At 45.5% G+C, this 24194-nt stretch overlaps 1 long non-coding RNA gene across 1 annotated transcript in view; it reads right to left on the reverse strand.

The window, feature by feature from the left end:
* The window catches only part of LOC143334677 (uncharacterized), a 51697-nt gene extending 33995 nt beyond the window's left edge, over window positions 1-17702 (reverse strand). Inside the window, exon 1 of the long non-coding RNA XR_013078344.1 lies at window positions 17076-17702. This is a non-coding gene — a long non-coding RNA (uncharacterized LOC143334677). The remainder of the gene's footprint in view (window positions 1-17075) is intronic.
* Between the last annotated feature and the right edge of the window lie 6492 nt (window positions 17703-24194).

A 24194-nucleotide genomic window follows, 5' to 3' on the forward strand; every position in this document is an offset into this window, starting at 1 on the left:
CTCTTGGGGGGTGAAAGGGATTGGGAGATTAAATTTATTTTGAATTCCTTCCCCTTAATGTGGCAATTACCCCCCTCCCCCGCCCCCCCTCTCCTGTCCCAGCAGCACAGCACGAAGTCTGTTCCAAAGCACATCTCGTTTATGTTTTGTACACAGAGAGCATTTCTTTCACCCCCAGCCGAATCTCAAACTTCACAGCAGAAACGGCCTGCCACTCACTCGACTTAAGGTGGATTAGATGTACTTGTGCTGCTGAAAAAGAGGGTGCCGAGTATGAATCTAGTTTGGGATAAGATAAGGAAAGAGCCAAGCAAAATCACTGCTGGTTGTGTGCTTGTGTGATAGTGAAAGCAAACACACAGAACAACTGACTAAAAAATGGCCTTAAGGGCCGAGGGCATGCATAGAAATTGTAATTCTGAATATAATGAAATCCTAACTTTGTTGCAAATTTTCTTCACTTCAGAGCAAAATGCCTTCTATAATGACATTTCTTCAAGTAGCTGCTTGAAACCTCAGGGCTTCAACTGGTTACACTAGCGTTGTGAAAAGAAATTTCCTCAATGAGACAAAAGTAGATGGCTTTAAAACCATAATACTATGGTTCTTAATCACACCGTGTTGCTACATCATAAGCCATTTCTGTTTAATCTTAGTAAGCAGATCAGAAACTGTGTGTGTTGCTGTGCGAGATGCTGCCATTTTTCCTGCATCTAAGACAAAGGTAGGAATGCTAAGGTCAGCAATGCTACAGTTACAAAAGTGTGTGACGGTGACGTCCGAAATCCCCCAATCCCTGAATCCCTCCACTTGTGTAACAAAACCAGCCAAGCATGGGAGATTTCTGGCCTGAATTTTTTGTGCCCAGCCTCTCGCCGGCGACACAGACTCTCCTTTGGTAGATGAATCCCACCAAAAGGCTCCATTTCCCTCTTTTCTTTGGTTGGAGGGCCAGTCACAACCCCCCTTTTCACTGCATTTTCACACATTCAATGCATCCAAAATGGTCTCGTTTTCTATCAACTAAGCTTCTTAATTGACGTTTCTATACAGGCAGGGATTAGCTGATACGAGGGGGTAAAGAACGCGAGGGAAAGCAAAACAAAAAGAGGAAGTGAACGGTCAGTTGGGGGGGTGGCAGGACACCAAAGGATTACCCCTGTCATCTGTTCTGCGATAAAAATACATCTTCAGATGTGTGGGGAGAAGGAGGAAAGTCTTTGTGAGGCGTCCAAGAAAAACGTGTGCTATCAGGCACTTCGGAGGCACCCTCTCTCCAGGAGAGAACAGAGGAAGGCCCCTGCAGAGAGGATTCAGTATTTCCTCCACCAGTAGCTGCAGTTAAGACACTCCAAGGACCTGAAACTCTTTCCATAGGCCTGTCCTCGATGTTCCCTCTCAACGCTTGGCTCGCGTATCTCCCGCTCTCCGTTTCTTTATGTTACTTTACACGGCAGTCAACTTCACCCAAGGCCCATTCGTGCCCTAAATATTTTGTCGTCACGTCATGCTGTAATGTTCTAATCTGTTCTTTCCATTGTTTGCTGACTTGCCAGTATGTTCTATGATTTTCAGTACAAACAAGGAAAGCAGGCCTGTAAAAGAAGGTTTCGTGCTGTTGTGAGGTCTCCAAACTCTTTAGAGCAAAGCTGTAGAATGACTAAGTACAACAGGGACTGATATAGTGTATAACCTGTGAGCACACACACACACACACACACACACACACACACACACACACACACACACACAGTCACAGAGTGCCAGCTGTGCCACTGACGTAGGTGGAGTCCGAGTATCAAGCCAACACAGGCCTTTATAATCGTGCTAGATTTATAGGTGTGGTGCCTTGTGTTCTATATCTAATTACAGATTTTTACAATGATAGCATGTTAAATGAAATGTAATACAAGAGCGTTAGAACCATCGCTTTGACCTAGACATAGCAGCCCGCAAAGCTCTACCTTTTAATTTCACAATATAAGGTTTCAGCGAAAAGGGCTCATATGCTTCCTCCTCAAGGGTGCAGAGGTAATGTCGCTTGCAGAGAAGCAGACAGGAAAGTTTTTTTTTTTTTTTTTTTATCTTTCAGTCAGTCCTTCCCTCAATCTGCCTCTCATTTCCAGCCTTATCACTCCATTCTGCCTGAGCTCACTCTCTCCTCCCCTTTTCTCTCCTTCTCTGCCCCCTTCTTGCAAAAGGTGCACATTTCTTTTATCTTACATTACACCAACAAAGGTGCCATTATGTTGCATGCCTTGTAACAATATTTAATTAGGTTAAAACGAGTAGAAAAATGGCGAACTCTGACTCCAGGGAAATTCCGACTGGGGATGACAGGGGCTGTGGGAGGGGTTTGGTGAGGGTGAAGAAGTGCGAGAGGGAGGAGATGAAAGTTGAGCTCCATCTCTTTTTGATGGATTGGTACAGACAAGGGGGAAACCTAACACTCTGTTTATTTGACCATGCTTTCCGTATGCACGTATCATATTAAAAACCACAAGACGTCGGCAGAGGAGTCAGAAGAAAGAGCTCTTTCCTTCCCTCAACAATACCCGAGCTGTTGGGGCTGATTTATGCAGCACAAAGGTCTCAGAGAGGATACACACTTCCATGTGTCACTCACCGACACTCTCCACTGCCACCGAGGATCTGCGGCAACGCATTGAAGCGGCCGTGTACACAAACACACACAAGCACATGGACATATGCACACACGAACTGAAATTATCTGTCAGTTGTCGCTGTGATCTCCAGTCAGACACCTGGCGATAAGCAAACAATTATAAAGTTATCAGGTGAGCAAATCCTGGTGAAACCATGATCAAAAGGCCACGAGGTGCAAGAGTTAGCCAACTGTAACAAAGGGCGCTGCATATCTCGATAAATAAATAACTGCAATGTAAGCTTAGACAAAAGAGGCATGTATAGTGCACGCAGCACATGTTTAAATGCATATTTTCTACATCTGCATGGATATAAAAGAGACCAAAGCATGCCATTATATTTGTCAACAGCATTGAACATCACAATGCATGAAACTGTGTCAGCTGAGTTCTGAGGCATCCTGTGCTCTCCATGTGCTCTCACATTTGCAGAGCAGATGTCTTGATTAGAGCGGAGCAAGAAAATCTGTCAGAGTCCCCGCCAACAAGACAAGAGACATGAAAATGCACCGAGAGAGTTGTCTTCACAAAAACTGCTGCTCTAATGATGACGCAGTATCCCGACGACTCAACACACAGGAGATCAGATTGTACAATAAATGCATTCAAAAAATACTGGATTCAGTCCAAGACGATTAGCGGGGAAAAGTGAAGACCACCCGTGTTTGCTATAAAAACCAAAAGCAGCATAAAAACTGTGGCTCTCATGTCCAATCACATATCATAGATCAGACTGTTTATGAGACAACCTGTAAAGACCAGAGGCGAAGGCTCAGCCACATGTTTTACTGCTCTGTTTGAATAATCAGGTACAAGTAAAACAAACAGCTACAGAGGGGATGTTTAGCAAGGAGCTCAAGATCCAACTCGGGGTAATAAGTGTTCATTAGTTTTAATAGCGTGGCTCCTGGACCAAATGAAATGAAGACCAGGAGACCACATCCAGCTAATGTAAATAAACCAGAAGTCTCCTCCACTGTCTGTCTCTCACTTTCTTTAAGGATTGGATGAGAGGAAAGCAGGAACTGGAAGCTTATGCTGTCCTGACCAAAAGGAACAGTTTGTATTCTAATCAGCATGAAAAGCCTTTTAGGCACTGCGTGCATGTATTGATCTGAACTACAGAGGCTCCAAAAGCACACGTCTTCACATCTGGATCTTTAATTTTCTCTGAGACTGTTTTGCTTTTAAGTGCGATGCTAAGCCTGCAAAGTGTTAAAACAAAAATGTGCAAGACACGAGTCAAGGATTGTTTAATCTTCAATAAAAGTTTAAAAAAATATATCTCCAATGACCCGTTGCTTATGTTTGAAGCCTACGTTAGTCCATTAAGCACAGGTTGGTGTTCGGTGGCACATCTTGATTCCACCTGAGCCCGGAGAGAGGCGGTGAGGCGGGCCCAGTGGTCCAGATGGCCCCCCAACACAAGCCTGAACATAAACATGGCTTGGGTCTAGTTGAGGAGAGGGAGACCCCGTTTATTTATGGACATGTCTGGGTCCGGGACACAATTATAGAAAGATAGATAGAGGAGGTGAGGGACAAAGGAAAAGGGCAGGAGAGCGTTAACATGTGGATTGCTTCCAGTGTGGTCAGACAGTTGTGAGATCTGGCCCACCTACATGGCAGTAGCTGCGTTTAATGTGCCCCACAGACTTTCTTATCTACAGACTCAGTCCAACGTACAAACTATAAAATATCTCAAACCGGGGGGGTTAAAACAACACCTCAACCATTTAACGAACTCATCGATCTCTCAGTGACGTCAGACCCGCCACAAACAAGCCCATGTACCCAGAGGTATTGGCTGCAGGGCGGGAAAAGTAGAATGAGGGTGTGAGGCCGGGGAATTCAAAGAATTTTCCCGTGTGCTTACCGGTAAAAACCAAGCCCACTGCAGGTTTATGAAAGTATGGCTGAGCGAGGCCCTTTTCATCTTTGCTGCGCTCTCCTCAACTGTATCGGTTCAATCTAGATTTTTACAATAGGGCTTTACAGCTTAATAGCCTGGCTACAGAAAACCAGACATCGTAAGGTGTTTTTATGGCTCTTGTTGCTCTTTTATGGCTGGGCCAAATGTCATTGCTACACTGTACAGCACAGGGGCAGGTAGTTGTACATGAGAGGGACTAGACAGTTATCTTGTTCTGATAATGGCTGCAGGATCTTAGACGTGGACTTGAGAAACTGTGGTCAGGATGAAGACGCCTCGATGAGCAGATCACACAGTTTGCACTCGAAGGCCGCAGCTTCAGCGACGCTTGCTGCACATTGCGTCACAAACCGTGGCGGCTCATGTGTTTCCTTTCACAAAGCAACCATCCAGTAGGAGAGTTACACGTTGGATCAACTAATTTTTCACTCCTAACATAGTTTGCATGTTATGGTTATCATAACGTTGCACAGAGGCGCATGTATAGGTGGTGCAAACGGTAGGTCTCAACTTTATCTCGGTGACATTGATAGATTTCACTGTGGCGGGCGTCATTCTTCTGCCTCAGCGCGAATTCTCTCTGCTTGTCTCACTTCAGCATCGTTGCAACATGGCACAGGGCAATAAAACTCTAGGTGATTAGCACAGTGGCCTGACACAGCGTGCACACACTCTGGCACGCGCGCGCACACACACACACACACTGAAGTATAAACATTACACAATCACACCAAACATATGAGCAGCTTCAGCTAATTAAGACCACGCTGCCTTTTAATGCCTGTTTATATCTGACTCTTAAACGAATGCTGCCCCTGGAGCTCCTTCCAAAACAGCTCAGTCAAAGAGCGCAGGAGCTGGGGGGGGAGGGAAGGAGGTGATAGGGAAAGGTGGGATGGAAATTAGAGTTGGGGGGGAGGGCTGGCAGATCATTTTGCCCCGCGGTGCCCCACAGTAAAGGTTTCCCAAAAACAAGGCGAAAAGAAAAGTGTTGATCGGAAAGGCAGTTCGGCCCGAGGATGGTGTTTATATAATTTTAGTAAAGCTGATTCATTAGATGATTAAAGAAACCTATGCCGAGGCAGGCAAGACATTTGAGGCATGAAGATTATCGAACGTGCTGGGCTGTTTCAATTTCTTTGATCTTCATGATTCAGTCAATGATTGAATGTGAGCGAGGGAAAGGGGACGTTAATGCCTCTCAATCAGTACCATGTGGGGCTTTATTGGTGTGCTGCTGCCATTCTTGCTGCCTTGGCGGGCATGAAGGACACGGAGACCCAGGGGGCAGAGGGACTGGCCATCGCTCGCTCACATCGTTAAAGTCGATAAGCTGGCAGCTGGCGGGAGGGGAAACTTGCCATCAGTAGCCGCCAGGTCCCTGACCACTTCGCTCACTTTTTCCAAAACCTTTTCTCAATCTGCCTCTTCTCCGCGGTTCGACCGGACTCAGGCCTCCAGAGCACAGGCTGGCCGGTCTGATGCATGGCGCCGCAGTTCTGGAAAAGTCCAGCCTCACCTGAGTGACCTTTGCCCTGTCCCTCAAGGCCATCAGGCTCTCCGTCAAGCCTCTGAGTAGCAGTAAACATGTGAAACCAGCTACTTTGACATCAACACCTCCAAACGCACCTCCCTGCCTTTACAGGCCACACGGTGCACATAACACACAATTAATACTGATTTTAGAAATGTCACAGTTGTAATTATGTTTGGTGGTGGATCACCCATTTAATATGCACATTTTTTGGGTTTCAAGTCGCAGCTTGTATGGACTCGGGGATTAACTGGGAAGGTGGCGTAGGCATATGTGTGTGCGAGTGGGAGAGACAGATGTCTGGAGGAGGTGAGGTTGGCAACGTTTACAGTGGAGGAGTGCAGGCTTTGTAAACGAACAGAGGAACACACACAAACACACGTACCCACCTCACACAAACTCCCCTCCCTCCACCGCACTGAAACCCAAGCTTACAACAGCCGCGCACCGCTGCTAATGCCCTCCTCGTGTGTATATGTTGGCGTTGGGGTGTGCATGCACATGTGTCTATGCGTCTATTCCCGCCACACTGCGAGCCGAGCTGCAGACTCCCTCTCCACAGCTGTCCATGCCCCAACACACGTGCGCCCCATTTGAGCTGCTGCTGATTGAGAGCTGCAGCGCCGATTGGGGGTAGCAGCATCAGGGGAAGACATATTACTCATTTTCATTGCGCTAGGGTTTCCCCCGGTTTCTAATTGGGGTATTGCCAGTGTTACCGAAGGAGGCCCAGTGTTTCAGTGGAGGTTACCCAGTGGAAGGGTGGAACGGGGTTGAGCAGAGAGAGGCGGGGGTGCTGCGTACGTTAAGGAGGCCTGTAAAGGAGCTGCTGCCACTAACAACACCCCATTAACGTCAACCACAGGGAGCACAAAACCAAAAGAAATAGTTACAGAGCAAGGCTCACCATGTAATGCTTTATTGCACTGCTGCAAAATGTGGTTAATGCAACAGCCAGCGTATGCATTCTGGGTTTAAAAAGGTGAAAAAAAGCAGCTAATGAACAAGTGCTTTCCCAAAACCTTGCTCGCCTGCAAAGTACAGAGAGACAGCGAGTCCAGGGTCAATGATTAACTTGAACAGTAGACAGAGGTTTACCTGTGCCATCAACCAGACAGACATACACTCAGACTTCCTCCTCTGTATCTCTACCAAAGCTCCACCTTGACTCGATCACTCTACCCGCTCTGCTATGTCTCAACATAGCGTCTGCAATAAAAAAGCTTGGGAAAAACATGGATCTCTTCCCTGAAGGCAAGTGAGCTCCTACAGTACCTGCCCGCCCGCCTCGGACACGTCTCAGCTCGGCTAGCCCGCGGTAGCTGTTATCAAAAGCTGCTGAGGGATTTAGATGATCAGTTTTTATGAAGAGATGAGTAACTTTGGAGAGGTTAGGAGAGATGGAAAAGATAAGCAGCTGGGAGCACTGTTGCAACCACTGACTCCTGTTGTGGGTTAAGAATTGCCACCTTGAAAATGAATGAGACTTGACACAGGTGCTCATGTCAACAAGCTGTGTGAAAGTAAAGTGAGGGCAGTGTTGGCTTGCACTTTCACTGAGAAATAAATAGAAAAGAGATGAAATAGAAAGAACAGCAGCAGAGGCAAATAGCAGCCAACAGCTGAGAAGGACACAGTTTGGATTTGATTTTGGTTTTGGTGAGAAAGCGGGGCGTGGAAAAGAGAGATCCAGAGGAACTGCACACAGTGTGTGAAATATTACAAAGGTTATGCAGAGGCCTGTGTGTGTGTGTATGTGTGTGTGTGCATATGCCTTTTTGTGTGTGTGCACAGCTCTTCAAGGTGGCTAAAGTCCCCTTAGTGACAAACCCAGAAGGAGAAATCTGATTAGCTGCAGATTATGAACACCTTGACATACACCTGCACCAGTGCAAGAGGTGTGGCTATGTGTTTAAAGTACAGGCTCACTGTACTGATACACAGATGCACTTAACCTACACCTTAAGACGCCCTACTGCACATGTGCACACATGAAATACAGTACAAATGGCTAAACTGAGTGTGAGCGAAACAGTTAATATCAAACACACTGCATGTGCACACAGTTACACAATACACAGATTAACGATTCACTTGTGATTACAACTTCTTCCGATGACTCTCTTTCCCATAATCTCCATCTGACAGGAACCTGAATAACTACATACTCTTAAATCTGATTTGCTGAAAGTAAACTGATCAGCGTTCAACGACGCAGTGCGCATGCTGAGAGGAAACGGAGGACTAGGCCTTCCGGAGCGAGCGACCGAGCTCTTAAAAGAAACTGTGACATTCAATATTCAAAGGAAAAAAAAATACATTCAAAAGAGCTGAATCAGTTTCAGCTGAACTTGCAGTGGTCTAATAAAGATCTGATCGCACAGAAAACTCTTCTTTTTCTAAGTATTATAAGCTCAAACACATGCATGACGCAACAAACACCAATAGTTATGAACTACCACACTAAGAAGCACACAGGCCATCTGTGGGAACAAAACCGTAGGTGGCATTATGCTCGTGCCATTCCTGCCACCCAATCAAAAGCTGCCCCACCTGTTCCTTCACCATGTCACCTGTATCTTTCTCTCATTCACTCTCTGTGTTCTGTAATGTCTGAAGTTCACAGAGGAGGAGTGAAGCCAACAAAAGTCAAAGAACTTGCCAAGTTTCTGTATCAAGATTCAAACAACCAGTCTGGTTGCTGTTTTCACATAACCGCTGAGCTCTTGTGTTTTGGCTTCTTTTCCCCCCTCACTGAGCCGCGCTACCAGACATTTAAAAATCATTTTCCCAATTTGCTGAAATTATTCTGCACTCTCTTGCGCTGACGCACTCCGAGAAATCAACATGAAATGCTGCACAACAGTTGACTCTGCCGGTTTCAGGCCGGAAGAGGGTTAAGAGCGACAGATGTACAATGTGAACAGTTGGCTTTATTGAAGTTCACGCTGGGTTTATCGGTGTCGGCACACACAGAGGCACACGGCCACTTTGATCTTCAAAGGGAGATGAGCAAGAATGAGGGGCAATAAGAAGATAATAATGCCAATCTACATCCATTACTCCACAGATCACAGGGTTACTTCAACATGCAAAGCAGCTTTTACTTTCCAGAGGGTTCACCACGTGTCATGTTACCACATTGCCATCTAGTGATGAAGCTGGAAACTAACCTTTACTCCACTAGAGAGACGAATGTGCGAAGCAGTGGTGGAAGTATCCAGACCCACACTGTGAAAATACTCCACTACATGCAAAAGTCCTGCAAGTGTAACTGTCTAAGTACAAAATGTACTTATCAAAAGAAAAAGTGTCTCTCTCAGTGTTTTACTATTAGCTCTGGTGCTTTTAGATCCATGTGGATGTTGCATTTTACTGCTGTAGATGTTAAAGTTTGGGCTCATTTTAACTGCTTTATACACTGTTAGTTCAATCTGCAGCGATGTTCTTTAAAATCATGTTATGTTTGTAGCCTTGCACTCTCAGAAAAACAGCCTGTTTTCAGCTTTGTGACAATGACTTTTCCAGCTAAATAACTTTATTTAGTTCATAAATTAACATTAATCCTTCAGTTTTACGTGGTTTTCACTGAACAGGAAGGGTATGAAAAATTGTAAAGTGAAAAGTAACGAGTAACTAAAGCTGTAAGACAAACGTAGTGGAGTAGAAAGTACAATATTTCTCTCTGAGAGAAGCACAAATTGGCATAAAAGGGAGGATATGTGAGGAAAGAAAAGTAGCACACTGCTCTATGCCATGAAGAGGACCGGGTCTACCTGTTCAGTCTTATGCAAAAGTGACACCTTGTGGGTAATGCAGTAAACTGTAGCACTGTAGGATTGTACACACCAAGAAACAAAAGTGAAGCTCTGTTGTTACATGCAGCCAAGCCAAAAGCAGACAACCTCCACATATGCTCTTCACAACACAGAGCTGTAACTCTGTGTCCACTGTGAAATGAGCTACAAAAATATATTAAATCACACTGTGCTGCATATAACAGCAAGGGAGCAAGCAGAGGAGTCTCCCACTCTGTCTCAGAACAGAGATCAAACTCTGACCTCTAGTGGTGCTTGAAGAAAGGGACATGCTTTTGTTGCCTTGAAGAATGCAAGAGGAGAAATGAAACTTGGCCATGTCGTCCTTCATGGATTTTATCTAATCTAATCTAATTTTAATGACCTAAATGACCCAAAAACCTTACCTACCTTCCAAGGCAACACATAAACCTACCAAAAACATAACTATTACAGTGAAACTGATAGTATTTGTATTATGAACTTGTTTTAACCTTTCACTTATGTTTTAGTTGAGCTGCTTACTTCGTATTTTCTTTGCAATTGGAAATGCACTAAGTACATTTCTCAGCCTGATATATTCTTTTCCTCCCTCAGTTGCATTGCAGATGCTGAGAAACAGAGATGGGTGGGTTTAAAAAAGCACATTAGGCCAAAACTTGACTGATGTTTGAGTTTCAGGGGATCATTTAAAGGTGTGATGAGCTGTACATGTTGCAGATACAAACTGATCAGTGGTAACATCGCGTAGTTGGTGTTAGACACAGAGATTGGTAAGTCTTTAATAGCTAAATGACACTTTTTAATGTATTTTTTTTTATATACTGTGTTACTTTTTTTCTACTGTACGATAGTTCAATAGTAGCAAACACTGTATTTAATTACTATATTAATAAAGTGCTATCTTATCTTAAATATATGTGTGGTTAGTGAGGGATTAAATCTATACCAACAATGATTAGTTTCAGTCATTGTTCACTCATGAATTTCAACAAGATAATTTGCTTTAATAGTTATAGAAACTGTATTTAATATCAAATATCACTGGAATAATGTAGACGAATTTTGATTATATTCTGTGTAATCTATTATTTAGTGTTTATGAAGAACCTTTATTTTATACATGGATGATGGAAACTGAACATAACTGACATTGTTAACAGTAATTTTTCAACACACAAACAGCTGACTGGGGGAAAAAAAGTCCCTCAGTCAAAGGTTTACAATCAGCGCCACAGATTTATAGTGGCCACCAGAGGAACTGCAGCCAAGGAAAAACTCTGTTCTGCTATTGCCTCCATTGTCCACAAGGGTGCAGCAGAGTCAAACAAATGCACAATTCCTAACATCAACTACAAGTTACACCCTAACGCAGCCACCTTTACTCCTCATTTTGAGCAAAATAACCATTTCCGGCAGACAAAATGTAACTCAATGAGCTTGTGATAAGATTTGAATCCTCTCAAACGCACATGACACAAAATCCAATCAGCATCAGCCCACTGAGGAACACAAGAGTCTGTTTCTTTTCCAGAGCCTGGTGATGATGACAGCCTGACATCTGGACAGCCTCCAGTCGATTTAGCTGTCATTACAGCACTTTGGAACTGTGTGCTTGTCTGTGCCTCTGGTCAGGGACACTGACAGCCACTTCTTCCATCTCCACAGCATCTGTCAGAAGCTCGGGGCTCACCGTGCTCACTGCGGCTTGACCGCACGACTTACCGGCCTACTAGGAGCATCTGCCTCCCGTCAACCAGCATACCGCTTTTATGTGACGTGAGAATTTGTGTGCAGCTCCTACATGTTAACAATCCACCTTAATTGCACTTTTTTTTATGTGAACACGGTGTAACTGGACCTCAATCTCCTTTAAACAAGGCAAATAAAAACATGCATGCACTAAGAGCGGTTAGTGTCACACGGATCACCTACACAAGCGCAGGATTGAACGAACACACACACACACACACACACACACACACAGTCGTCTGAGGAGCCTGGTGGTCTGCTGTGTCCCGGGAAGGTCACGCAGGAAATTTCACGCTCCTCTTCACACTGAAAATGTCTCCTTTATCCTCCCCACTGAGAAGGAAAAGAAAAGGGAAGAGGAGTGAAAGAGTGGCTCCAGTGAAAAAAGACCCAACTGCTGAATGAGGATGGCTTGTGCTTGTGTAGGTGTGACTCGTTGAAAACGCGGTGCCGTTGCCACGGCAACCCACACCCATCAAAGCAAAGGTCGAACGTGGTCACAGGTTCGGTGGAATGTGACATTTGTGAGAGCGGGACACAAAGGGAGGAATTTTCCCTCCAAAACGACGGCACGAAAAGAACGAGCGAGGTCAGTTTGAGAGAAAACAGGAATGTCTGGAATTTAAAGCATCGCAAAACCAAGATCAGCTTGATTTTTGTTGCGTGCGAAGAAGGTTGAGGAAGACACCTGAAGGTCCGATACGCATGGGAGCAACAGAGTGACACACACACACACACACACACACACACACACACACACACACACAATCCATACAGTGTGTGTTTTCCAGTGTCAGCCTGCTCTTAGCATTGCTTATTTGCTTCTCTTCTGCTGATCCACAGCATCCTTGTAGTGAGGTGGGTGGTGCGTGCAGCCTTCCTGTGGCTGAATGGAGTGCTGTCTGTCTGCGTCCGGGCCGACAGAGATGCCCCTGTGCTGCACTGTGTGTCTTTGCTGTTTGCTCTGCGTGTGTGTGTTGAGGGAATGCCTGTCCTCCGCCCATCTTTCTTTCGCCCCCCTACGCCTCTCCATCTCTCCCGTGCTCTGTTTCTGCTATGTTCCTGCAGAGTTCAGTTGTGGCTGTGCTTAGATGGGAGGTCAAGGACAGAAGGGATGGGAAGATTTAAAAGTGAGTGTCAGATTTTATCACCTGAGAGGGAATGACAGGCCTTGCGGCGGGCAGTTAAGTTAAAAGGTCTCAACACCAGGTGCAGAAGGAGGTTTATCAAAGAAGACAAGTGTCAGGCCCAGAGGCATCATTCTGAAGAATCCCCCACTCATGTTCACCACTTCCTCTAAAGCACCCTGCCACACTCTCACTCAAGCACGAGCTGTCTGTCTCCCTCAACCTCCCACTTCCTGATAACTCCCACAGCGGTTTAACACTCTCATTTACGCACATACATGCACACACACCACCCTCTAAGTTGTGGTTTCCCTGTAGGAAATCAGCAATCTGCTGCCATTACCCCACCGGCATTAACACCTCCTCTCTCCTCCCTCCCTCCTCCCTTATATTTCTTTAAACAAAGCACCTCTCCCTCATGAGCATCATTAGAGCCAGAGGAGACAATTGTTGGTAGGCCAATAGGAGGAAAGCACCACGCAGACTGTGGCAACAGGCCAGCAGAAAACACAAAGTAGCTAATTAGTCTGAAGCGGTGGTCTGGTGTCATGGCATCACAGAGGCCTTTAGCTTTGTGTAGCATGACAGACATGCTACTCTGTTGTGCAGAACTTGCTCCATGATGGGAGGATTAGACATCCATGTTTGGCATTGAAATACTGAATTTCATTTACAAAACTGGCCAAATTCTGAGGAAACGACCACTGACAAAACATGCCATGACAGAGCTTTTATGTCAGATAACCAATAAATTCGGCCCCGTTTCTGACACATTTCCCTTAAAGCTGACTGCTGTGAGAATCGACCACACAACTTAGCAGCTAAGAGAAAATCACAGATGGAGGGAAAATCACCAAAGTGCTGAGGGAAAAAAAAAAAAAAACACTTTACACAGTGCTCCCAGCTTTTCAAAACCTCTCTCCTTCTCCCTCTCACACACACATAAACACATAGGCACAAACACATACACCTCCAAACAAAGGTGCCATTTTACTCAGGAAGGGTCAGCAGTTCTCTCCATCAGACAGGGGCTTGTTCTTGGTCAGAGGCTGCTGCCCAATCTCAGGCCACCCTCCCCTGGCTCCACCGGCCCCCTCTGGCCCCCCTCTGGCCCCCACCACCCCGGAGACAAGCTCCCCATTGTTCCTGCACTACTAATAAATGACAGTTCTCCTGTTCAGACAAACTTTAGAGCTCATTCTAAACACACACACACAGGCTGAGTGTAAATGGCGCTCTATATGAAAGGATACACAACGGCTTTTTTCACAGCCTGACATTTCTCATGGAGCTCATTAAAAGGTTATCTGACACTAATGATGGAAGGGTATTTTCCTGCGATGTGAGCCTTGTGCCCTGCAGACTTGGTGAGGTAATGCTGAGGGCACATTTGCTGCAAAAACAGGGCGTAGTTAATGCGTAATAAATGTCCCTATTGCTTTCCGTTTCCCTTCAGCGGTCGAAAACGGTCATGACACCGAGACACAGTTCACCGGGAGGTCACGCCGCTCAGTCAGTGTTGTCACCTGTGAGCAACGACACACACACGCACCAGATACTGAGGCCGATCAAGGCCAGGAACCCGAGGTGAGACGTGAGCTTAGACATGATAAATCACCACTCAAGTTAAGCTCATAAACACACCATTAACACGCTCGACCACAGCAACTCGATCTGTTTACCTTAACCACTGTGCTGGGGACCATCGCTCTCTGGCAGGCCTGTATTTGCATGCCTGGGGGCCTGATGCACATGTCTACCAACGGGGCCACCAAGCTCCAGCTCTGGACCGCAGCATTTGCTCTGTGGGGCTGCTTCAGCGGCTTCTCAACGCTGCATGAGGTAATTTTCCAGCACTTTGGGCTCACTTTCATACAGAGGAGCAGGTTTTTAATTTCAAGGAGCAGACTATAGAGCTCTATAGAATCACTTAATAGCATCACTAGTGTGGAAAGAGTGTGTGTTCATTTAGTCTGAAGTGTGTGCATTAGCTGATTTGTCCAGGTAACATTTTAAAGTCATGGAAAATGGTGTTAATCATCTAAAAACTTGTGAAAAATTGCCAAAACTGAAGGTGTGAGGAGCTCATTATGTAACACTTATAAACAGATGGCAATGCAGGTGAATCTGAGCTCAAAGATGCAAGTGATGAGAGAGTTCCTATGAAACGCTGAGTGGAGTAAATACAGCTTTGTTAAGTGAGTCTGACCCTGGTGTGTGTATGGCTCTCTGCTGCGGTTCACCACAAGCATATCATATGACAGCTCAGCCAGCACACTCAGCCCTGTGAGCGAGCAAATTCCTGCTTTGCTATTCTCAGCTACGGACCAAGACATAAACACAAGTATCCACAAAGAAAAAGTACATCTATTGGAACACTGCTGGTGTCCAACAGACAGTCTGAGTGAGAGAAGCGGGTGTGTGAGAGTGGGCGTGCATGGGCGTATCTGTGTTTATATGGTGCTAACACGGCGCAGGGGTGATGTTGGCAGCGTGCAGGACAGATGCTGGGCGAGCGGGGGTCACGTCAGCAGACACGCTCCCGCTCCGCCGTTCAAAAAACAAAAGGAGGAGGAGGAAGAAGAGGCAGAAGTTGTGAGAAGAGGAGTAAAAAGAAAGAAAAAAAAAAGCCCCAGTGTTTAGTCAAGGCCTGCTCACTGACACAAAGTCTGTCTTTGTCTGCCTCCCAGGGTGCCAGATAAAGGAATTCTTGTGTGTCGGGGGCTCTGACCGAGTTTATTTGACACTTCAGCTCCTTTTGTGAAGCAAGTGTCCCACCGTCAATGCTGGCCATGAGAGTCACTTGGCATTAGACAGAGGGTCCCTCTTCAGTGGAGAAAGGGGGTCTTGTTTGGAGAAGATTTTTAATGGAGGGGGTGTGTGGGGGGCACTGAGCTGGAGGAGGAGGGGGGTGCTCGGTCTGTGCTCTGCGCTGTATACAGACATATAGTGGGGCTCTGTCCCCTGCCTCAACAATAGGTGGAATTCTCCATTGCTAAGGACGTGGACAGGACTGAGGAGTGAGAGCTGAAGGGTGAAGGGATAGGAAGGTGGACGCCTCATCAGATAACTTCCATGAACACACACCTACCATGAACGTGATGCCAGTATGCACACAGTAACGTGGAGAGCCAGTGCAAACACTTCCCCCATGTGATACCATATAAGGTTCACCAGCGAGCGTGACCACATGCACCTGTAGGATCCAGCTCAAACGCAGCTTCTAAACATCATGCAAATCTGTCCGTGCATGGACGGCAGCACAGAGCTGATCTCTTCTGCACGCCATGTGTCAGGTAACCCTAATGACTTCACCCGCAACCGTTTTCCACTCACCTGAATGGAGTCACTGTGGGAGATGTGGGTGGACCACAGGCTGGTCACTGTATCCACACTGTTCAGTTATTTTTGCTGCACCTGGTCTTTCCAAACTTATGACAGGTCGTGGTTCTGGGACTGGGCTGTGGACACCTGGCACTGCAGGTGTATGGCAACGTCAGGGTAAGGACAAGTCCTCCAGGTGTGTGTGTGTGTGTGCGCGCGCCTATGTATTACTCACGTTGTGGGGACAAAAACCTGTTTACACAGTCAAAATACAGGTCCCCACAATTTAAATCATTCAATTTTAGGGTAAAGACTGCGGACAGGGTTACGGGTTAGGTAAGGTTAGGTTAGGTTGGGGGGGCTGGACATCAGGCCGTGCTCAAAAACTAAATCAATCCGAGTCAGTTTTGAGGGGCAGAGATGCGCGCGTAACAGAATAACGGAGCAGTGTTCTCACGCGAACAGGTGAACCTAAATATGTAGCGCAGATCACAGGTTTGGCTTTTTCTGTCAAACACGCCCCCTTCCACAGACACACATTAGACATAACTCGATAATAGCTGTCCTAATCCCGTGGGAGAGGAGTTTGCTCGTTAAGTGTAATTTGGTAGTGAAGATGTAGGCCAAATGGGTGTGTAGGGAGATAACGACAGAACCTTTGGTCAAAACAGCCATTGTTGAATGTTTTTCATTTCTAATTTCATTTCCTTTCAACCTTATTTAATCGCATTAAAACACAGGGTCTCATTTTCATATGCTTGGTGAAATAATACCTGAAATTAAGTTATTTCCTGACTGGGCCCCCTCTGGAGCACCCCAGAACGCGCTCGGCTGTGCTGCACGTTTTTACAACCCACAACAAGAAATTCCTTTTCAACTCATATCACTATCACCCCTGGCGAGCAGGTAGAAGTCGCAGGTAAATCTCTTTTGCTCACGTACCTGCTGGACGAGGAGATGCGTAGTCATTATCCAAACTGCTGGTCATCTGCTGAGCATCGCTTTCAAAATATATTCCAGGGTATTCCTTTCCTTGCGCCGAAATCCGCCGCGACAAATATCGATTTCCCAAAGCATATCATGGGACTGGCCCTTTACGAGCCGGGCCACATGCGTGAAGTATCCCAAGAGACTCGTCTGTCCGCCAAACGGCTTGTCCAGCAGGAGTTGGGCTGCGGGAGTAATGGACACCACTCATCCCGTGTAAGAGACAGTATTTCCTTATATCCTACAGGACGACTCACAGCTCGGGTGTCGAATCCATCAGGTATTGCCATCATCAAGTTTTACCAATAACAATACTGATAACAACAATAATTATAGCTCCTCCACGTGTGTCAGTGCTGTAACGGCAACATTTAATCCCCTTTACGCGTCCAAAGTATCCTTGCGTAAAGTGACTGGTGCTGCGGCAAATTACGCAGATCGATTAGTGTGATTATTTCCAATTAGCAAGAAAAGAAGCCGGTCCCTCCTCACGGTCGAGTGCGGTGATGGTCTCTGCTGGAGCTCCAACTGGCGTCTCTGTCGCTGGTACGATGCGCTCCCGTGAGGAGCCTGAGCCGCACTGAGCCATAGTTGGAGCAGAGCAGCGCAGCACATGCTGCTCTCGGCCAACGTAGGCGCGCAAGGCATGATGGTACGTGGAGTTTATTGCTGTCGCTGCCAAATAGTTGAGAACAGATCAGATTGAGTCCTTTAATAGCAAATGAGGAGGAAAAAAAAAAAACACTTAACATTATATAGTGGCAGTCAAGTATAATTGAAAGTACTGTATAATTCATTTTGGTTACAGTGGAAGAAAACACGTGAGCATGATAATGAAATGCTTTCACTTACTTTATCTTACAGTAAATCAACAAAGTTAAAATGAAAAGCGCTCCTGGCTTTATCAACCATCTGAGTTTTGGTGATAATGTCTATTATTACTATCATTATATTAATATTATTATTATTATTACCACTGCTACTACTACTACAACTACTACTAATACTGTCGGTAACAGTCAAGTAAGGTCTTATGTCATGAGTTATAATCTTGCTGCCATCACTCATCAGGTGTCAGCTTGATCCCAGGTTGCGTGTGAGCCCTGCGTGAGCAGTGTGAGTGAGTAATAATGATCATCTGTCGCTGTGCAGAGATACAGGGATGTCGGTGCCTTGAATCACCTTACCATGAATGAATCTCTTGTCTTTCCTACCTCACTTTCATGTCCTAACCACCTCCAGGCTTGCTTGTATTTCTGGGATTATAGCTTCCCTTAAACATCAAAACAAGGAGTGGATTCTCAGGAACGGAGTGCAGTCATAAAGACTAAAATTAGAATATAGTTGGATTTTCGGGAGGCCTGTACTGAGAGAGTTGAATGAGACTACTCTCTGTGAATGTACTGTATATAAGACTATGTGAACTATGGCATCCACTTTAATGTAGTATGGCCAGTGACACTTTGATTTACTTTGACAGCATATTTTTAGAAAACCCACTTTTCCCCAAATAGAACTTACCACAAACTACGTTTTATAACACATCATTTCTATATATGTAGGAATTTAGCTCTTTTGAATTCCTGCCATACGTCCTACTTAGAAGTAATATACTGAATAAATGGAGGTAAAGTGGCCTTATCTTCCACAAGTACTGATCTCCAATCACAACACACAGGGTGCATTGCACTCTGAGCAGGTGAAACTCCACTCCACCTTTTCCTTTACTCCACATTTGGCCGTGCTCCAGTACAATCCTGGAGTACCTGAATTGCACGCGATTCTGTCAATTGCAGGTACTTGATGGCTTTCTTGTGTGCCGGGGTTGAAAAGTTGCTGGAGGTTTGCGCACACAGCATTGCGTGACTAGAGCTGGGGATGAAAACACAAAGACATTGTTTTCACTGATCAAACCCCCTTTATAGTAACTCAACAGCATTCCTGTCTCGCATTCCTAAGCCACCGCTGCTGTGTGAAGGTTTTTTTTTTTTTTTCACAATAGAAAAAAAGAAAAGACGGTTACAAATATTCATCTGGTTCACCTTGTTGACCTTGCTCCTTGCACAAAAGTCACTCTACTCCCATAGCTCATTAAGCATTAATCAAGGCTGAATTTAACAATAAGTAGAGGTAGTTATCTTGTACAGGTAATTAAGAGGTAATTATCTCTTATCTACAACAATGTGATTAACAATAGAGCTAGCAGTTACTCCTGCTTTCAAGTTCAGCCCAACAACAAATAAAATGAAAATGCATGATTTCTCAGTGCGTGCATGTGCTTAATGCATGCATGTCTGCAGGCTGGCCTCTGTGTGTGCGTGTGCACAAGCGCCTGCAAGTGTGTGCCCACTTTGTGCATCCTCCTCCTCCACGTCTCTACTCACGCCAGTGCGTCAATGTAGGTATGTGCTAATGTGCACACAAATGTTTTCCAGATTGGTGTGACAAGGATAATCATATCCAGAGAGCACAAAAGCATTCTGAATGCTGTTCGCACAGATGGGAGGAAAAGGGGGGAAATGCATGAGAGAATCCAGGGCAAACGAAGCTGACCGAGTGAGAAGATTCAGATTTTTTTAAAAAACAAATTGCTTAGCATACACATCGAGGTGCACAACAGCAAAGCGAGTGCGGGAATGCAAACATGCATGTGTGGAAATGTACTCTGCCCAAAGAGCCCAGACAAGCAGCGCAGTGATCACCTGGTAGTGGTGAAACAAATCTAATATTTACTGGAAGCGATGACCTCTACGACTTCAGCTTTCAACATACAAAACATAGAGAGGAGGACAATGGAGTCAGTCATATCTCCAGTGTGTGCTCTGAGAGTGATTAAGATTAGAGGACATTCATTACTGGCCCGGCTCAGACAGAGAGGGGCTTCAGAGCAGAGCTCTTGTGTTGGACTGTTTGGATGTCCTATCCCCTTGTATCTCTTTGACTACCTCCAACACAAGGCTCTATTCAACCAGACTGGGAACAAATGTTTCCTTATGTGGCTCTGAGTGCCCAAGCTCCAGCGACAGGATAGAGAGCAAGAGCCTATGAGACCGAAAGACAGAGAAGGTTACAATAATGCAGGCCATACTGTAGCTATTTAACCACTCAGCCCATCTTATAGTATGATGTGAGCTATGTTATTATGTTGGGGGGAGGTGACATCATGGAAAGCGAGGAGTAGATGAGAAATGATAAGTATTTCCCAATGACAGCATGCCCTTTCACTGGCATGGCCCCCACCACAGGCTCCCTCACAGCCTGCCACCCTTGGTTTCCCCTCCTTATTTTCCCACTCTCCCACTTTTCACGGGTGTTATTATTTCTGCATCCGCCTGGGAATTAATTCGGTAAATATCAGCCAGGAAACCTGAGGTTGGATTCCATGTTGGCAGCTCGTGTAATTTCATGTACAGCCAATATGCAGACTTCCGTCAGGTTTTTGGCCCCTCCATGGGAACTAAAGCTAAACAGGGGTCACGGCGAGGTTTCAGAGTGACGTGGGTGATGATCAGTCATGTGAAAAGTGGTTAAAAAAAATGGCTTGTGCCTGCTCTATATAATAAGACATAATGTGGCGTGTACCTCTGTTCTATAGAATCACACAGGATAAAGAGCTAATCCTCTTGTGCTATGAGACTGATAGAGCTGGACTCCTTCCAGCACCTCAGGGAGTCAGATCCGTGGAAGGGAGGCTCTCTCAAAGGAAACCATGTAATCAATGACCCCCCGACCCTCCTCCCCTTCCCACTCTGTTGTCCTTAACATTCGATTGTTGTTGAAGAAGTAAAGATTTTGGTAAAATCCCCTCTTTTATCCCTCGCTCCCTTCAGGCCTTTCCCCCCTCGTCCTGCATTGAGATGTCAAACTGCAACAGGGGTTCTGATGTTTACTCAAACATGTTTTCCCACTTAAGCAGAAATTAAATGAACTTTTGGCCTGGGCTGGCTGTACAATACCACTGACATGTGCATGACTCATTCCTCCTTCTTCCCTAACACACACACACACACACACACGCACGCACACACACTCACACTGGGCAAAGCAGGGGGATTTCTTTGGACAAACACACCCTTCCTGGAGAATTACCATACTGTGACCATGACAATTTTGAACCTGTCGGTGCTTCGGTTTATTGGGTTTCTGTGTCAGAGAGCACACGCTGCAAACATCAAGTGTAAAGTGGTAAGTATCAAAAGAATTCATCTTAATTACTTGTGGAAAAATACCGTGCAGATGCATGCCTTGGTATGCAAATCTTGTTTACATGATTGTGCTTTTTTTTTTTTTTTTTTTTTTAGAAGTGAGACATAAAATTTGGCTTCGTAAGGGGCCTGTGTTAAGGTTGGTTTAAGGTTAAAAGTTGAATTATGAAAAGGTGAAGGTGAGGCTAATGGAATCAAATAAAAGATCTACTGTGAGGACTAAAACAAGTATCTGTGATCAGCACGTAGGTATATGCAAGCTTCTAGGTGTGTGTGTGTGTGTGTGTGTGTGTGTGTGTGTGTGTGTGTGTGTGTGTGATCTCAGTGGCAGGCTGTGTGTAGGCAGCTGGGAGTGTGGCAGGGCTATGCGTGACTAGGAGAAATACACCTGTCTCTGTGCTCAGGTACGGAGGGGGAGCCGGCACGCAGGGGCCTGCCAGCCGAACAATGCTCCCTATTGTACCTGAGCTCTGACTGCAGACGCTCGCAGGAGAGGAAGCCCTGAGCTCAGTGTGTGTGTAGCTCTCTCTCTCTCTCGCTCTCTCTCTCTCTCTCAGTTCACACAATCACACGACACACACAGTCAAATTATTTATAGTACACATATTGTGCTGACCGCAGGCGCCCCGGGCTAAATCCCAATAACTCTGACTTTTACACGCAAGCTGACAATCAGAGCTGTGACTGACAGGTTTGACTTCCAATGGAAGAGAAGAGACTGAGTACTGGCAATAGGACAAAGGTTGTGTTGGGTTAAACACAACTGTCATTATTTGCTTGAAAGCGACATATGATATTTCATGCTTTCCATTAAAGGGTGTTAAAACGAATGCTAGAAACCAGAAATAGCTTGGTATATAAATCAGTGTCTGCATTTAAAAGTTAGTTACGATTAATATTATTACTCCACAGCTAACACACCTACACAGAGATAAATCAGAGGTGTTACCGTAAAGGTCTATCATAACAGATAGCACTAGACTTTCGATATAAAGCCATGGTGTGACTATTGTTAAGTAATCTACTATCAGTCTTATACCAGCCCAGGTTTTTTTAAGGCTTTTTGTTCTTGGCAGAGATAAGGCAACCTTCAGATCAAGAGCCAAGATACTATAGATGTACAGACAGCGGGAGACAGACAGTCAGACAGAGACCCGGAGAGAAAGCGAGAGAGAGAGAGGCCGCCTGTCGGTAAATCAGTGGGCCTCTCCGCGGTTTCCACAACAAAGGCTGACTCTCATTTCGTCTTGATTTGTTGGCCAATTATGATGAAAAATGAACAGGGCAACTGCAGAGAGGGGTCCGGGGACGAGAGGGAGTGCTGAACATCTGCTTTCAGAAGTTTTGGTTCTGGGTTGAGCTCGGATGGACAAAAGTACCCCTTCTGTCAAACAGAGACCCCATCTGTGGAACAGCTGGGGCCGGTGATTTGGTCCCATTTGGTGTATAATGGGTGGCCACAAAAGAGTCCGAGCGTCTTTGATCCCATTATCTGGAAGTCACGAAGGCTTTCTACACCTCTTTTTAAGTGCTTTTGCATGGAAAGCTGCAGTGAAAATGGCATCACTTAGTTATCTATTCCTGTTAAATTCCTTGACGTATGCGTGTCTTTGTGTGTGTGTGTGTGTGTGTGTGTGTGTGTGTGTGTGTGTGTGACACCAGCGGTATCTTACATGGCTATGACTGTGTGTGTGCGTGTGTGCTCACTGACTAACGCAATACAGACTTCATAAAGGTAGTATTGTTAAGTTGCGTGCGAAGCTCATGCTTTAGGCTTTGGGTCCCCGCCCACCCCTGTAAACCACGGCCTTTTTTTCCTCTCCTTTTTTTCCCTTCTACACCTTCCCCTTTCTTTTTGTTACAGGTAAACATTTGATGTCCGCACGCAATCCCCAGAGAGTCTCCTCCCCTTGTTCTCTCCTCGGCTCCCTGGCTTCCACTCAGCGTTACTCACACTCTCACACACACACACACACACCTCTCTCTCTCTCTCTCAGCCATGCACACACAGACACGCTACCCTTCCCTCCCCATTCTTCTGGCATTCCTCTCCTCACTGACTCAGCACCTGTTTCCTATGGAGGTTATTAGGCTTGTCTCTCGTTCTCTCTGCTGCTCAGTGACTTATCAAATTTCTGCTCGACTGTCCGCTATCAGTTTTTTTCTGGCAGCTTCAACCCTTTGTGCTTTTTCTGTCCTAGTAAACTTCAAAGTTGCACCTAAAAATCTAGTTGGAACCAGTTGTACCTCAGCTTCTCCGGAAATTATTTTGCCATGATATGTGCAAAAACAAGGTGTTTCCTTTAATAAAAGAACCTGGAATCCCCTATTTTTACACCACACACGAAACATTAGCACTGTGTGAAGCCCTGAGTCATTCAAGCCATGCCAAACTTGACCTCCATTACTGCACCACTGACCTCAGAACCAACCAAAAGGACTGACAAGAATGACTGATCTATTTCCTCTGCTCACGCTTTCTCTGTGCTGATGATCTATATGGTCAGTATGTACATACAGGACAGACGGCAGGAGATTTCTAAGATTTTAAAGGCTGCCCGTGGAGACTATGCTTCTCTAAGTTTGCCAAAAGCAAAAGATTTGTGTGACAAAGAAATAAATAAATAAATGCAAGGGGGTTGCATCTCTCAAAGATGCAAAATGGAAACAATCTGTTCCGTGAAACAGACATCAGAGACGCTCCAAACACATGAGCTTCGCCGTTCGCTATCGTCTTTGACCACATCTCATGTCCTCATCAGCTCCGGGGAAACTTCAAAAACACTTGTGGTGTGTGAGTCCAACCAAAATAACTTATAATATTAATAAAATAGGTTTAGTATTTGATGACAATGGGACAACAGGAGAA

Source organism: Chaetodon auriga, chromosome 16 (genome assembly GCF_051107435.1).
Source record: "Chaetodon auriga isolate fChaAug3 chromosome 16, fChaAug3.hap1, whole genome shotgun sequence".
NCBI lineage: Eukaryota > Metazoa > Chordata > Actinopteri > Chaetodontiformes > Chaetodontidae > Chaetodon > Chaetodon auriga.